Source organism: Nymphalis io, chromosome 4 (assembly GCF_905147045.1).
Source record: "Nymphalis io chromosome 4, ilAglIoxx1.1, whole genome shotgun sequence".
Classification (NCBI taxonomy): Eukaryota; Metazoa; Arthropoda; class Insecta; order Lepidoptera; family Nymphalidae; genus Nymphalis; species Nymphalis io.
Genome location: NC_065891.1, coordinates 4,606,336 through 4,621,940, shown reverse-complemented (window position 1 = coordinate 4,621,940; position 15,605 = coordinate 4,606,336). Strand labels below are relative to the sequence as shown.

At 30.5% G+C, this 15,605-nt stretch overlaps 2 protein-coding genes across 8 annotated transcripts in view; one reads left to right on the top strand and one right to left on the bottom strand.

The window, feature by feature from the left end:
* The window catches only part of LOC126781669 (N-acetylgalactosaminyltransferase 6-like), a 114,140-nt gene that overhangs the window by 39,420 nt on the left and 59,115 nt on the right, over positions 1-15,605 (bottom strand). The gene's annotated exons all lie outside the window — the stretch shown is intronic.
* Positions 1-15,605, top strand: part of LOC126781643 (teneurin-m) — a 228,089-nt gene that overhangs the window by 164,359 nt on the left and 48,125 nt on the right. The gene's annotated exons all lie outside the window — the stretch shown is intronic.

Here is a 15,605-nt window from a genome sequence, read left to right as displayed (position 1 = left end):
TTATCACATAAAAACTCAGTTAAGCTCATCCGGTTTGAACCAGCAGTATTCGCTTAAGATTTCGTATTCTAATCACTGGGCCATCGCAATTCGCAAATATTAATTGAATAAAAATAAATTCGAAAATGTTTTAATCACTTCTGCACTCGATCACACTGTATGAATGGAAGTGCAAACGAAAAAGTTAGCTTAAAATAAAGTGAACACATAGAAATGGTATAATGGGTGATTTTTTTTTTCTATTTGGCGGCATATATTTGGTAAATCCTTTACATATAGGCTTTCACGTATTTACTTTCATTATTGAGCGAGAGAAAATGGATTTTACGGGCGTCGCCGGCGACTTCTATTTAGACATAGGCTATTGAGCATCACGGATAGACGTCACGGAACAATATTTATTTTTAATTTCAAAAGTAGATAAACAAATTATTTTATTATAAGCTACCCGATTATCGCTTAACAAAGGTTTATTAGCCTTCTTGTTATAAAACTTATGTGTAGTATTTATTGTTTTTTTTATTGGCTCTATAGAATTCTAGCTAATCAAGCTGATATAAATATAATATAAGACAAATTATTTAAGTGAAATATTAATAGCCACGCCAATGCCTCGTTGGGACGACCGGGCAAAGATATTATCTCCCGTAAAATAGATTTTGGGATTACATCGCGTTGCTACTGTTCCTTAGATCCTTAGATACGAGTCAAATCGACACATCTATATTTTCTCATGAAAAGAAACTCATGAAATTTCATTAATTGCACAGATATGTCGTTTTAGTTCGAACATTTGCAACATGTATAATAATATGTGTATCTATTAGCGCTTTAATTACAAGTTCCTCGCGAACGAACACGCTAGTCTCACGTCTCAATCGAATATAATATTCAATATCCAGGAAATCAATTTTGGGACGTCCTCAAAACTTCTCCATTGCACCGTCTCAGTTTAACGTACAGCACGAACCAACTTTGTCCTTAACAGTATACTTCGCATTAAGCTATCCATAATTTAGCTACCACTAACTTTGTCAATATCAATTTCTACCAAATACATACTTTGAATAAAGTTTTCTATTGAGGAAAAATTTCCGTTTCCTATTCATTTTTGTATTTCATTGGTTTTTATAAGGTATATATATATATAATATATATATATACATACGCACAGGCCCACTCACAAAAGTTCGAAATTCTTTATTAATACAATTATAGACACTAGCTTGTTGTTTTTAATAGAAAGTAAGTAAAATATAAATCAGATGTATAAGATGAATAGTTGAACAGTTAAAGAGAGATAACTATAAAATCAATAAACTCTTCTTTTAATATAAAATAATCAAAAAAACATAATCTTAAGTATAATCAATAGATACGTATCCAAAAAAAATGTTAATGTATTTATTAAAAAACGAACAATAAAACCATTTATCATATTGAAAACATGATTGAAACGGAATACAAAATAGCGGCAACAGAGCACTAATTGGTAATATCGCGTCTTACGGAAGAACAAACTCCATCCACCAGATTCCGCACTCCCTCATTACACTATAACAGGCGTGTTACGTTTGAAACGATTGTTTACTAGTTTGATAGCGAGTTAGCAATTTTCAACACAACTTCTCCGTTTGAGCACGCTGCATGAGCAAGGAAGTTTGAGGCGCCCGGCCGCAAAACGAAGGTAGATTAGATTACTATGTATTTAATTAAATGAGGAATATTCATTAATAATTTTATCTTATACATATTATAATGAAGAATATATTTTTATATGTCGTAATGATGATGAAAGAAAAATCTTACCTACTTGATGTTGTTTACAATATTTAATACTTTAACTGTAAATATAAATTGCTGCTTATAAACAATAACTAAAAGGAAAATAAAAGATGTTTGAAAGACAAAGCAGTAATAATAATTGAAACGAAGAACATAAAATAAATAGACGTCACCTACAAGACTCCAAAGAACTTATATTTTCATCATTGATATTGCCTTCATGACGTTAACCTTTTACCGTACATAAATTGTCAGAAAGCACGTAAAGCTGTTCCTGCGCCTGATCTTCGTCCGGCAAATTGCTGTCCCATCGGACTCTGAGAGATAGGAAATAGAGAATATCTGTTTGCGCATTTCAATGAGAAGGAACTATTACTTTTTTATTTTCTTATTTTTTTTTTAATAAAATCTTTGCACTGTTTAGACCCTTGAACGTAATAAGTAGAATGTAATGGTGTAATTATATTTGAATTTACATTTTTACGTGTACATTTACTTATAAATTAAAATTAAGATGCTTGCTCGTCTCTTCTATCAATGTCAACGGCAAGAAATTATTTTTTAATACTAATCACTTTTCAATTTTTCATCATCTCTCGACTTCAAACGATTATAAATCAATTTCCTCAAAAAAAAAATATAAATTATTTATAGATGACATAAATGTTGTCATTATTCTAATAAGTCTAATTTTCAAAACTGTGTGTTGCTACTTCTGTTAACTATTATAAGGTTTGCATAATTCAATAGAAAACAGTAATTGAATCTATTGTCTGTATATTGTATTTTTAATGTCAACATTATTTGTATCATGGTGTTGTTTTCCTTAAATAAATAAGTAATATGTTATATTATATGATACTTCACAGTCGTCTAAACTCAGAAAAATATGTGCTCAAATATCATACACAGTTTTCCATATTTCGCGGCTACTGTCACTCATACGCGAAGCTGTCAACAGACCAGCAGTGCTATTCTGTAACAACTCACTTAATATCTCACTCGTGAAATGTTGAAAACCGACTTATTTTATTTTGCTACGGTATTCATCAAATAACATAATTATTATAGTCAATTTCGTTCGTGTTTAACTGTGGGTTTCGAGTTTGCTTTTACAGAAAAACTCTATTTTTGTCATGTATCGATCATTATGCTGGAATAGTCATACCATCCGTCACCATAGTGGTGACGGATGAAAAGTAAATGCATTCAGTTGAGATGTGAATGTTGAGATAGATATATATGATGACGAGAATGGTTATAATACATAATAATGCGAATTCAATTGGAGATTTCGATTAGAAGATGATTGTTAGATATTAATATCGATGGTTATAAGACAAAAGAAAAATTCAAAAAGATAGATGTACTGTGGGAGAAACAAAATATGCAAAAAGAAGTAACAGAAAATATGACAATTGAAAGAAACGCTCTGTACTATCCCCCAATAAATATGATAAAACAAGCGAATGATAATTATACCGCCTTGGATCAAACATGTCATTCGGTTGGCGTGGTTCGATTCCCACCCAAAACAGACATCTGTGTGCATGAACATGTCTGTTTGTCCTGATTCTGGGTGTAATTATCTATATAAGTATGTATTTACAGAAGAAACGTAATATATCTACTATATCACTTATATGGTTTCCATAGTACAAGCTCTGCCTAGTTTGGGATCAGATGGCCGTGTGTAAATAATGTCCCAGGATTTTATTATTATTAAGTAAAACACCTAGGAGTTACAATATAACAATATATGTAACAGGTACATATATAAAATATCAAACATACAACATGAAAGTAAACGTCACAATAGATTCAACTTTTTAAAACAACAAAACATTGTAAAAAAAATACTATTATTCTTTAAATGTTGTGCATTTTATGTAACAAATATAATATGACTTAATTAATAGATACTATTATACATAGATATAGAACAAATATAAGTGGATACTGCTTCAGTTTAAATAATGTTTTAACAAATAGTAAAGTTTACATACCAGTTTTGTACATTTTCATAAATTCCAACGTTACATTTATCTATAATGTTCCCAATAAATATGACTATATTAAATTTAATATCGTTAACAATTTCAGTCATTCGAACTTTCCAGATTTATTTATATGTAATATGAAATAAGTAATGCCTAAGTCTGAGAAGTTATAAATTGTCAATGTCAAGTACTTTAAGTAAAGATAGTCTTGAATATTCAACATATAATTTAACATTCATACATATTAATATATTATAAGAATTTTTTTTATGATTTTTTACGTGTTAAAGCGCTTAACAACAAAGGAATTTTATATTTAAATTATTTATATAAAATATTAAGACCAAAATTAAAATTGTTTTTATAATCATAATAAAATATATCGACAGGTTTGTTTTTGTTCGACAAATAATTAAATCTCTTCATTCAATTATATTTAGATTATCTGTATTATTTACAGCTATATTTTATCTTCTGTCTTTTTATTTAAAAAAAAATACATATGATATATATACGTAGATAAGTAAAGAGCCTCAAAGAAATGTAAAGGCAATGAAACAAGATGGCGGCGTTTTTAATTACATTGACTCGACTCTTAGTAATGAAACGTTGACGTTGCCTTCATTTCGTAGAATCTCATATCAGCCACCTCATCTTGTCCAATAGCCGCGATTCCTTAACAAGTTTTCAGATTTTCTGTAATAATAGTCTCCTTTATACCGAAGAAATGATTAATAGTTTCAATATTATGTTCGTAAATATCATTTACATAGGAAAGGTATTTGCTTAAGCTCAGTGAGCCATGTTACAATTGTTTTGATTACTCTGAATAGACCCTTATAATAATAAGAATATAATTACGTAACAGTAACAGCCTGTTAATGTCCCACTGCTGGGCTAAGGCCTCCTCTCCCTTTTGAGGAGAAGGTTTGGAGCTTATTCCACCACGCTGCTCCAATGCGGGTTGGTAGAATACACATGTGGCAGAATTTCAATGAAATTAGACACATGCAGGTTTCCTCACGATGTTTTCCTTCACCGTTAAGCACGAGATGAATTATAAACACAAATTAAGCACATGAAAATTCAGTTGCCCGGGTTTGAACCCACGATCATCGGTTAAGATTCACGCGTTCTTACCACTAGGCCATCTCGGCTTCATATATCCACTTGATACGTAATTATCATTTTGACCAAGTCATAATTACGTATCAAGTGGATATTATGTATTATTATTTTCGTTCTGAATTATTTCAAAGGTATTTCACCGTTTCAAATTAAGAACAATTTATATCTTCCCTTGACTTTTTAAACCCACACCGGGAGTTGAGCAACGTGGTAAAATAAGCACCAAGCCATCGCTTTAAGAGGACAGAAAAAAGAGTTAAAGCTTAAATGAAATTTAATAATATGTTGAAAGATTTTTAAACGATGATGCATTCTGATGTTTTTTAAATAAAGACTCGACATCAAAATTATGAACAAAAATTTATATCACTCCACTTCAATATTATCTCGCAAATGATTTAAACGTCAATTAAACTAATTCCTTTGTCTTTACTTAAATATTTTTTACTTACTTACTGTATTTCTTAATATATTATTTTTCAATTTTATTGTTCCTCTGCTATGTGTTGATATAAAATAAAGCTTTATATTTGATTATTTTAAACAGTTCTTTTAATTAAATCATGTTGCCTCCAGTTAAGTAATCTCATGTCTCCTATGTGATCAATATACATGATAAGTATTGTAGTACTTTAAGTGATATTGTTATTAGAGTATAATAAAATAAAACTGTATACATATAACTAAATACAGGGAACAAAAATACAGGCTCAGGTCTTTGTGAAATATAAGAAAATTGCTAACATTAAAGTGCGTATTTTGTTTACAGCTTCCTCGCCATTAAGCAAGTTTGAAGCACCCGCGGTACCTCCCGACACTTACAGAGTGCAATATCAATATAAAATTCTTATTCTTAAAATGTTTTAAACGTCCTAAGAAATGAAAAAAAAGCCGTTTAACACAAGCGACTACCTGAATCACTTTTCTGTTTAACGAAGGGCAATGTCGTTAAGAATGGAAGAGGCTCGATTTAACGGAAGAACTCCCTTATCTATGTAACGATCGCGCATTATTTCACGAGATGGATACTGAAGTGAATTTGCATTATTTTTTATCGTTTCGCTGACACTCGATGTTAAGAAATTTTCTTTGTAGCGCGGAACAATGGCCGGTGAATCTGAGTTTAGTGAAAGTTCGTGAAAGATGTTTTTCTCAGCTTTAAAGAGGAATTACATTTTCGTAGTAACGTAATGTCTGCGCTTACATCAAAGAACTACAACGTCATTGTGTATTGTTTGGATAACATGGGGTTTATTTTTTAAAATTTACGTGTTCTATTTTGTTTAAAAATTTAAAATTAGAAGCCAGTAATACAACATTCGTCAACTCGTTATTTTTAATGCAACCTTCCTTAAAAAGTAACTGTTGAATTTAAATTAAATCAGGTGTTCAATATGATAATAGGAATGTATATCGTTGATCATTATTTGTCTTCTAAATTTATTATTTAAAACATTCATGAATGTACTATCATATTTATTTACATTCGTTAGTGTTTCAAGCTATACTTAGTGATGATTAAAAAGGTCGGAGAGCAACGCTGTATGACATGGGACGCCTACAATGGTTGTGACATCTTCCTCGGCTCGATTTTTATTATATTAAATTGAATGTAAATTTTCCTTAAGCTCAATTTGTGAGTGACCATATTTTATTATCAAATTACGCCCACACAATATAAAACTCTAGTGACGTCACTGACGTCAGGTATCAGGTATCATCAGGTAGTGAGAATAACTTGTGTTTAAATACGAACAGAGAAAAATCGATATGATTATTTAAATCAGTCTTAAACAAAGATATTTGTATAAAAATCTACATTTATTTCCAATACTATTTATAGAAACAACAATATCTCACGTTTTCCATATATTTTCACAATTTTCTATAACATTTGTACACGTTAACCATATGAATGAGTCCGTCTATAGAGTCTAGACGTGTACTGACTACAATACGATCTGTTCCCTGTGGATTTGAAAGCTGAAACAAACCAGCGTTAAACATTTACCTAACAAACATCTGTTATATCTGAGATAAGAGAAAATTACAAAACATTAAAAAACTTAATGTTTTACAATATTAATCAAATCGTATCATATCAAATAAAGTATTTGTATTTTAACTGCCACTTTCAAGTATTGCCTAACTTATACTGCTATACAGTTCCAAGTTCGTGTATGATTATGCCAAATTAGTATAGTTATTAGGTTTTTTTTTTGGGGAAATGGATTTTTTCACTCCCGTGCCTTTTGTCACGGGACCAAGTGTTGTGTGACCAATCGCTCTACAGTCATGGCAGATTGCCGTCTGACTATAAGAGTAAGGGAATACAGAGGGCACAGGTGCAATAGTAATTTTATTACAATCGATTTGGCCAATCTGAAGATTAATCAGTGCGTACAGGGAACAAAAAAAACGAAGTTTAATAACTTTATCACGATATTGCAGATATTTTATGTCTTTATTAGGACAGAATAATTACCCAATAATAAGATATTTTACATTTAATTATACTCTAGAAAGTTTAAATAAATTATTATCTCAGCCCACGAAAGTGTCATTTTTGTGATCAATAAGATCCAAAACTGAATACACAGAAGGACACAACGGTATTTTCTTTTATGTTTATGTAATTAATTGCAATTCACTACACAATGGCTCATTGGCCTTACTTATATAAATTATAGGCTTTAATAAAGACAATTATTGTGTAGCGAGTATTAATACTCAGTTCAAATTATTTTCATTGCTTATTAAGGCTAGAACCGTATAGCGGAATTCTGCCAACTCCCCTCGCATTTTTCGATCCAAGATATTATTATGGGCGCCTAAGGAGTCGTTTTCTGTACGCCCACTTATAATTTGCGGGTGTTGGGCTCTGGTATCCTCTGCGGAGAACGTTATCGGCATCGATACGGTTATGGCTGCAAAAATTACGCCATAAAGTCGACTGCACTGCGCTCACTAAGACGGTAGCACAAAACGGTTATTCTAGCTTAATACAATTCATAATATCTTTATACCAATGCTCTTATTGCCGCTGTTTGTACAATAGAGATTAATTAAAATAAAACCATGCATCTAAATTTATATATTATATATATATATAAAACATTTTACCATTTTCATTTCCTCTGCCCCGAGGTTGCTTGGAAAAGATTGCTATTTAGCGATAAGGCCGGTCATTTGTACTACCTATTATATTTGTTATCACTGTAACTGTTTTGCCCTGATGTACAATAAACTGTTATATTATTATAACTACAAAATGGAAATAATGCGGAAGTTAATTGACTTACAGATTTATTTAATATTGTCAGAATTTTTTAGTTGTGTTGGTTAATATATTTGTTTGAGATTAATAAAACCGATAGCATTTAAGTTAGGACATATATGTATTTTTCCTGGTAAAGGCTTTATAAATTATGTTTGGTATATGACGCCGCAAGATGACGCTACACATATACACCTTCAACCGTCCTCCATAACAATTAATACATATTCACCTTTGTATGAAATTAAGATAGATAAAAAACCTTTTACACAACAACAGTTCACAAATACATTAAAATAAACATTTAACGATATTTTATTTACATATATATCATACACACAAAATCTCTTGCTATAATATGAAATTAAATACAAAATAAAAACAGCTTATTGTCGTTTTAAGGCGTCAGGTGAATCAGTTAGAGACATATCAAAAACCAATCGCTAAAAGGGAGTGTTAAGTAGCACGTTGCTAGAAGAACAAAGAATTTTGTCATGCGAATCAGATCTTACATATTACGTATATGACATTAGAAGAATTAAACAAGAGAGTAAAAGAAAGCAACTCTTTGCTTAGGTTTATAAGCTGTCAAATTGATAGCCGTTTCACTTGAGATCTATACCTGAAGACGTGTTCGAATGTAATCCAAAAACAAAGCGAATACGAAGCAAAACAACCCGATTAGAGTGGTGGTGATCCAAATCATTTAGGTAGAAATATAATAAATTAACTTATGAAAGTTTGGCATTCATTGGTAAATATATTTTAAGACGCAATAAAGGGGGCAAAGCGATACATTCGGTTATGCCTCAATCGATTATGTCTCAAGTAAAAAACACATTATTAAAAACCACGTTCGGTAAAGATTTTAGTTAATTATATCCAATTGAGGAGGATTATTTACATTTATTGCGGAATATTGAGAGACATTTACAGCAATTCCGTAGTTTGTAAACCAAGCAAGTACATGACCCAGATATAATTTAAATAAATATTAGCTACTATATAATATATTACTACACTATACTATAATATAGCTAGTATGTATAATATCTTTGACTACAGTTTGTATATAAAGTTGCAAGTCATAGTCATAGTCGAGTGATACTATCAATTTAAAGATTATGCTATTGAGATGATAAATAAAAAATAATGAAGGAGACAAAATGCCACCTCGTTACTCGTTTGTCGACTATGTTATAATCTGAGTGACCTCACATCAATGAGAATGGCCTCCAAAAACCTCGAAGATAAGACGAGAACCATTTGATGTCGGTGCCCGAAATTATAGCCATTGTAATTATAATTAGAAATTATGAATATGCGTTGCTAACCATGTAGTTTTTATTATATCGAATCTGCAATTACTGTCTCACACATCATAAATTTAAAAATACAACGATCTTCCAAGTTCGTTTGCTTAACTTAAGAATATATTCCAACTTAAAAAAATATTCGTTACAAAAAACAATAATCTATCAGGCCCTCTCAAGTTATATATTAATGAATATTAAATATTAGTGGAAGTATTTTCCTGCTGTAAAGATTTCTCATAATTACATCGAATGCTAGACCACTTCATTTCCTCTTTAATTAATACGTATTAATTATGTAACATTGACTTCATTATCGAGACTGTTGTTAGAATTTTCATTTTAATTATAGCTTTTTACGTTTCTAAGTTTGATTTGATTATTAATAAAAATATATATTGACATTTTTACTTGGCGGTAGGGCTTTGTGCAAGCCCAACTTGGTAGGTTTCCAGTCATCAGACTACCGCCAAACAATAATACTTAGTATTGTTGTGTTCCGGTTTGAACAGTGAGTAATCCAGTGTAATTACAGGCATAATGAAAATAATATCTTAGTTCCCGAGGTTGGTGGCACATTGTCGATGGAAGTAATGTTTAATATTTATTACAGCGCCAATGTTTATGGTATCGGACAGCGGCAGGCAGGCGGAGGGAGAAATGGACCACCTGATGCCCATTTGTCCTTTCGACTACCTATTTTATAAAATAAACATGTAAATAGTTGGTGTATCCCTTAATTTTAACTGTGGTGAAGCTTTCGCCTGCATCCAACAACTCATCATGTATACTGCCACCAAAAAACAATACTTTGTTTGCTGTTCTTGTTATTTAAACTTTGCAAAAGCGTTTACGTTGTCCCGCAAAATAGTTATTAACCCTGTGTAATAAAAGTTACAATTTTACATTCATTTCTTGCTTTAACAGTTATAGTACTTGAATATAAGATAATTTGTTAATAAGTAGTTTTACTTTGTAAAAGATGGTATGTCTATGGACAAGAGTGTCTTAGCAACAACCTTCTAATATTTTTATCCCTTTTATTTTTTTCTTTATTCAACAAACAATTAATTTCAATTAAGCGTTATTTATCCCAGTACAAATACATTTGTGTAAGTAGATAAGATTAAAAAAAATATATGTACATTAGAAATAAGTTTATCAGAACTCAATTTCTAAAAGGCCTTAATAAAATAAAAAAAGTCATTTGCAAATCCGATTCGTCTACCCAAAGTTCATCGCTTGGCTAATTTCGTAAAAAAGTTGCCGACAAATTGTCAAACTCACAAAGTATAAACGTAAATACAGAGTTCTAAAATATTCACTAGATTCTCTAAAAAAAAAATCCATTGATACTTTATTGTATTGTAATGAGAGTTTACGGTTAGACTTGCGATTCAGCTGGGCTTCCTAACTTCATTCCGAAGTTCTATGAAATAATATTAACCGTTGACTTGCTGCGTATATAATATGTATAATGGAGTAAATTAAAATGACAGGCTTATTTATTTGAAGAAGACAGATGATTAAACTATCAATATATATATATATACTATTTGTCAACTATAAATATGGGATCTAAAATGTTATTACACTGGCTCAATCATCCTTGAAATTGGAACACGGAAATACAGAGAATTCTGATGTTTGGTAACAGAATAACGTAAAGGTGGGTGGTAATAACCGAGACGAGCAGAAAGCTATACAAACTGAAACACCCGACCCGACTTCGAACGAGCAAAATTAGTGTTCATTTATTTTTATAAAAAAAGTAAACCAGTTCGAGTATAACTTTTTTCTCAAAGTTACTAAATAATACAAAAACATCTTGTTGTACGAGATACAAATATTTTATAATATTCAAGTAAGGATTACAATTTTTTTAGGGTATATAAAATCGAGCTAAAGTTACACTTTTTTATTATAATAATTATGAAAGTTATTAATGTGATTTTTTGCTTGCTAAGGAAATTAACATGCTGTAGCCGGCACTTCTGTAAACTTTATGGAGGTTTCATTTTGATTTTGCAAGCGTTATCGAACGTTTTATATTTGCATGATTAAAATGTTACTAATATAAAGTTAGTTGCTTTAATAATGTTTTCTAAACTAGAATATGTTTATAAGATCAAATTGAAAAGTTGAATGTATTGTACTATGTACTATTACACAAGTTACGTTATAAATTTAAAGAGTAATAAAATATCATTACAGTAAAGTTGAGTAAAAATATTACACAAAGTTTTGAATTTGCGATAGCTTGATAAAATTTTCACATCGACAGAACAAGTTCCTTCATTGCAATTTTAAATACAATAACGAATAATTAAAATATAATAAAATGACTGTGAAACAATAATTTCCATTAAAGTTAATTTAATTAACACAATCAAAGAATTCGACAGCGTTTTCTGCTATCAAATGAATTTTAAATGAAATTTAATTATATGAGAAAATTTTACTTAAAATAAATAATGGTGATGATTTTATGTAAAACCTATATGTATGTTTATATAATTTTATTATTATTTTATGAAAGTAAACTTAACAGTATAGAAATATCAAGTATAATACTAATTTATAAGACTAGGGTAGATAACATTCCACGGCTGTCGTTCATAATTGAAATATTGTATTACAATACAAAACATAAATATTGCTAAAATATACTTTTTATCTATTAACTTCATGCTATAAGAAAATTATTAGAAAAAACAATTATAATTTCAGTTTTTATTAATGACAAAGACTTACATAAAACCGCAATGTTACGAAATGTTTATAAAAATATAAACAAAGAATTTACTTTTTAAATTATGGACACACTTACACGACCTAATAGTTGAACAGCAACAGCGCAGGAACTATGTACTGTCAACTTTTATTCGAGCAGCGTCTTGTTACGTTTTATTACTTACTTTCTAAGTATATTTAATTCATTTTACTTAAAGAGAAAATATCAAAAACTAAGCCTAGTATAAAACCGAAACTGAACCGAACCGAAAGATGGACTAGAATAGAAGTAAATGAGGATTCTAACCAAAACGTAAAATAAAATAAATAATAACTTCTTAATCCAATAACTTCACTAAGATCAGTCAAGTATTACTAATTCCTATTATACACGCTCATAGAAGATCCTAGCAGCATATCCTTAGCAATATCATGTCTTAATATTTTAAGGACGCATTTTATTAAGTATTGAGAATTTCAAAATAAATAAACTTAGTTTGACATGTTGAAACAAATAAAGATTGATAATAATTGACTGATGCTTACTTCGAATTTTATTCCGAAACATTAATTCCTAATATATAAAATATAGTACTGTCATTACATTTGCTCATATTTTTTAAATGAAAAAATAAACTTAATTGTCGCAACTACACGCCGGAAACTTAAGTCGACTGTTCCCTTTAATAAACTCGGTTCGTTTAACCGTTTCAATTAACTAGGTGAGGTTGTAAAACTCTTTTGTTGCTCAATGTCTTTGCTTTAAAATTATTTGATTGATCTGTCTGGCATATCTGAAAATTAATTGGCCTTGTGAATTGATACTTAAAAAAATATTGATATTTAAAAAAAGTATAAAAATACTTCGATTCGGCGAATGAAATAGAATATATTATAGATGGTTGTGTTTCATCATTTCTACATCATCATCAAGCTTGAATACTTCGAACCACCTATGGTTTTCTATTTCTATGTACGAAAAACTACAAAACTTTGTAACAGTCGTTAATCGTGAATATGAATGCTATGGGTATCGATTTATAGATCGTTCAATCGAAGAGATGAATAACTAAAATAAATAGCTTTAAATATTTTAAATATCAAGGCTATTTTCAAAAAGAACTCTCTAGAGTTGATGTATATTTTTTTTAAACCATTAGTGGATTCCATTTAAAATAGTCTCTCCAATTGTTAGCGTCGGCATTTTCTACATTCAACGGGACAAGAAAAATGTTCATAGCAATAAAACACGTAGTATTACCCATCATTGTATCTGCTAAGAGCATCTCATGTCGGACTAAATCGCAGGCTAACGAGACGATTTCAACCGCTTTCAATGTCTACCACTTGTCCTCGATTCTATCGCGTATTGTCCGCTGTTTGTAAGATTGAACCTATTGTGAAGTCAGATTATGCGACCAGAAGTGAAATGACCATGTAACGATAAGCGGTATCGTTTTGCTTATTATAAAATTTATTACGTTTGTTGTTTAAAACCGTGCGCTTATTATTATTTTATATAAAATAAAAATAAAAACAAATATTGTATAGTAACAGCCTGTGAATGTCGTACTGCTGGGCTAAGGCCTCTTTTCCTTTTTTTTGAGGAGAATGATTGAAGTTTATTCCACCACGCTGTTCCCATGCCAGTTAGTGGAAACAAATATGTTATTGATTAATAAATATTTTGTTCTTTTTTTACAAGAAACAATCAATTTTATCTCATATATCCTATTGTGGAAATATTATATAAAAATCAATCACGAAGTTGTGTGTATAAATATTTCATAAAGTCTTTAGAACTACTACAGACGACATATTTTCTTGGACCTTCATGAAGTCAACTATAATAGATCGGTTCAGATTTTCCATTTTATTGAACACGAGGCATTCCAAATAGCTTAGGGATGAAAGCGTTCATTTACTCTCTATTTTTCGATTCCCAATCAATGTCCGCGAGAACAAATAGTTCTGTCCACGAACTTTTTTCTTCTGCATTCCATTGATGACTTACAATACTCTTTGTTCTTTGCACTATCCGTTCGAATGATATTGCTTTGTTACCGACTCTGCTTGCGAACAACTCTTTATGTAAGAAATTTCCTAATTGAGCTCCGATAGTCTAACTTTAATACGAAACTTTAAGTACTTCGATATCTCAATAAGACGCGATTATTATCCTACTTGTGTTGTGAAAATTTTAGTACAGATAATACCTTTAACTTGTTTCGGAACAAAACAAAACTTTTCAAATTATATAATATTGGAGCGGTCGATACCTGTTTGTGCGAATTCTAATATCTAAATTTGAATCAGACTTAGTTTGTTAATATTATTTGTTGGGATTTACTTCTTAACGTTTCAATACTGATAATTAATTTACTTGGTTATTGAATTTTTTTATTTTAATTTAATAGTATCTCTGTCTACATAGGTATCATAGACTACTCATACTACTACACAGCACTACATATTATTCTTGTATTCCAGTTTTTAAGGTGAGTGACCATTCTAATTACAGTAGCAAGCGCACTTCTTAGCTACCCAGTTTGGTGGCGTATTTTCGATGTCAACAATGCTTAACATTTTTACAGTGCCAATGTCTATTGGCGGTGGTTACCGCATACCATGAGATGACTCTATTTTCACTCCACCTACCTATTGTAAATATATATATAAGCCAATAATTTATTCGATTTTTATCTATTACATAACAAATTGTCTAGTAAGTAATACGATTCGAGTCCACTTCACGATTTGATTTATTCATTAGAAGATACGAGTTCTTGTAAATGATTCGATATTTCCTTTATTACTAGAGCAGTTGCCAAGCAACGATTAAGAGATTGATGATTACCCTTAGATTTTGTTATGTTGTCTAATTAACGTCACAATAAGGTAGGTAGAAAGAAAATGACACCGCCTGGAATTTGGGGTATATTGATGAATCACATATATAAATTCTCTTCCGCGGCATAATTTAACCTTAGCAACCGTGCAGCAGTAGGTAGCAGTACTATTCGTGTATCAAAATGTAATACTTTATTTCATTTAATAATATTTAATTTTTTGATTAAATATTTAAATTTTATGAATTCGACATTGCAAAGACAACCTTAAAAAACTTTTTTTAATCACAATAGGCCTATCATTCCCATGGGACAGCGAAACTTTCAGGCGAATCGGCAGGCCTATTAAAATGTTTTCCAGCAATGAATTCGCTATTTAAGCACCAATTAAGGGCTCGGCGTCAGATAGCGAAAGCGGAATTCGCAACTCAATCGCAATTATTTTCCACTCGCAAGAAAACTTGAAGCGAGCGTTAATTGTGGGCTAGGTAGGCGACACGATGCTCTGGACCTTTAGAGC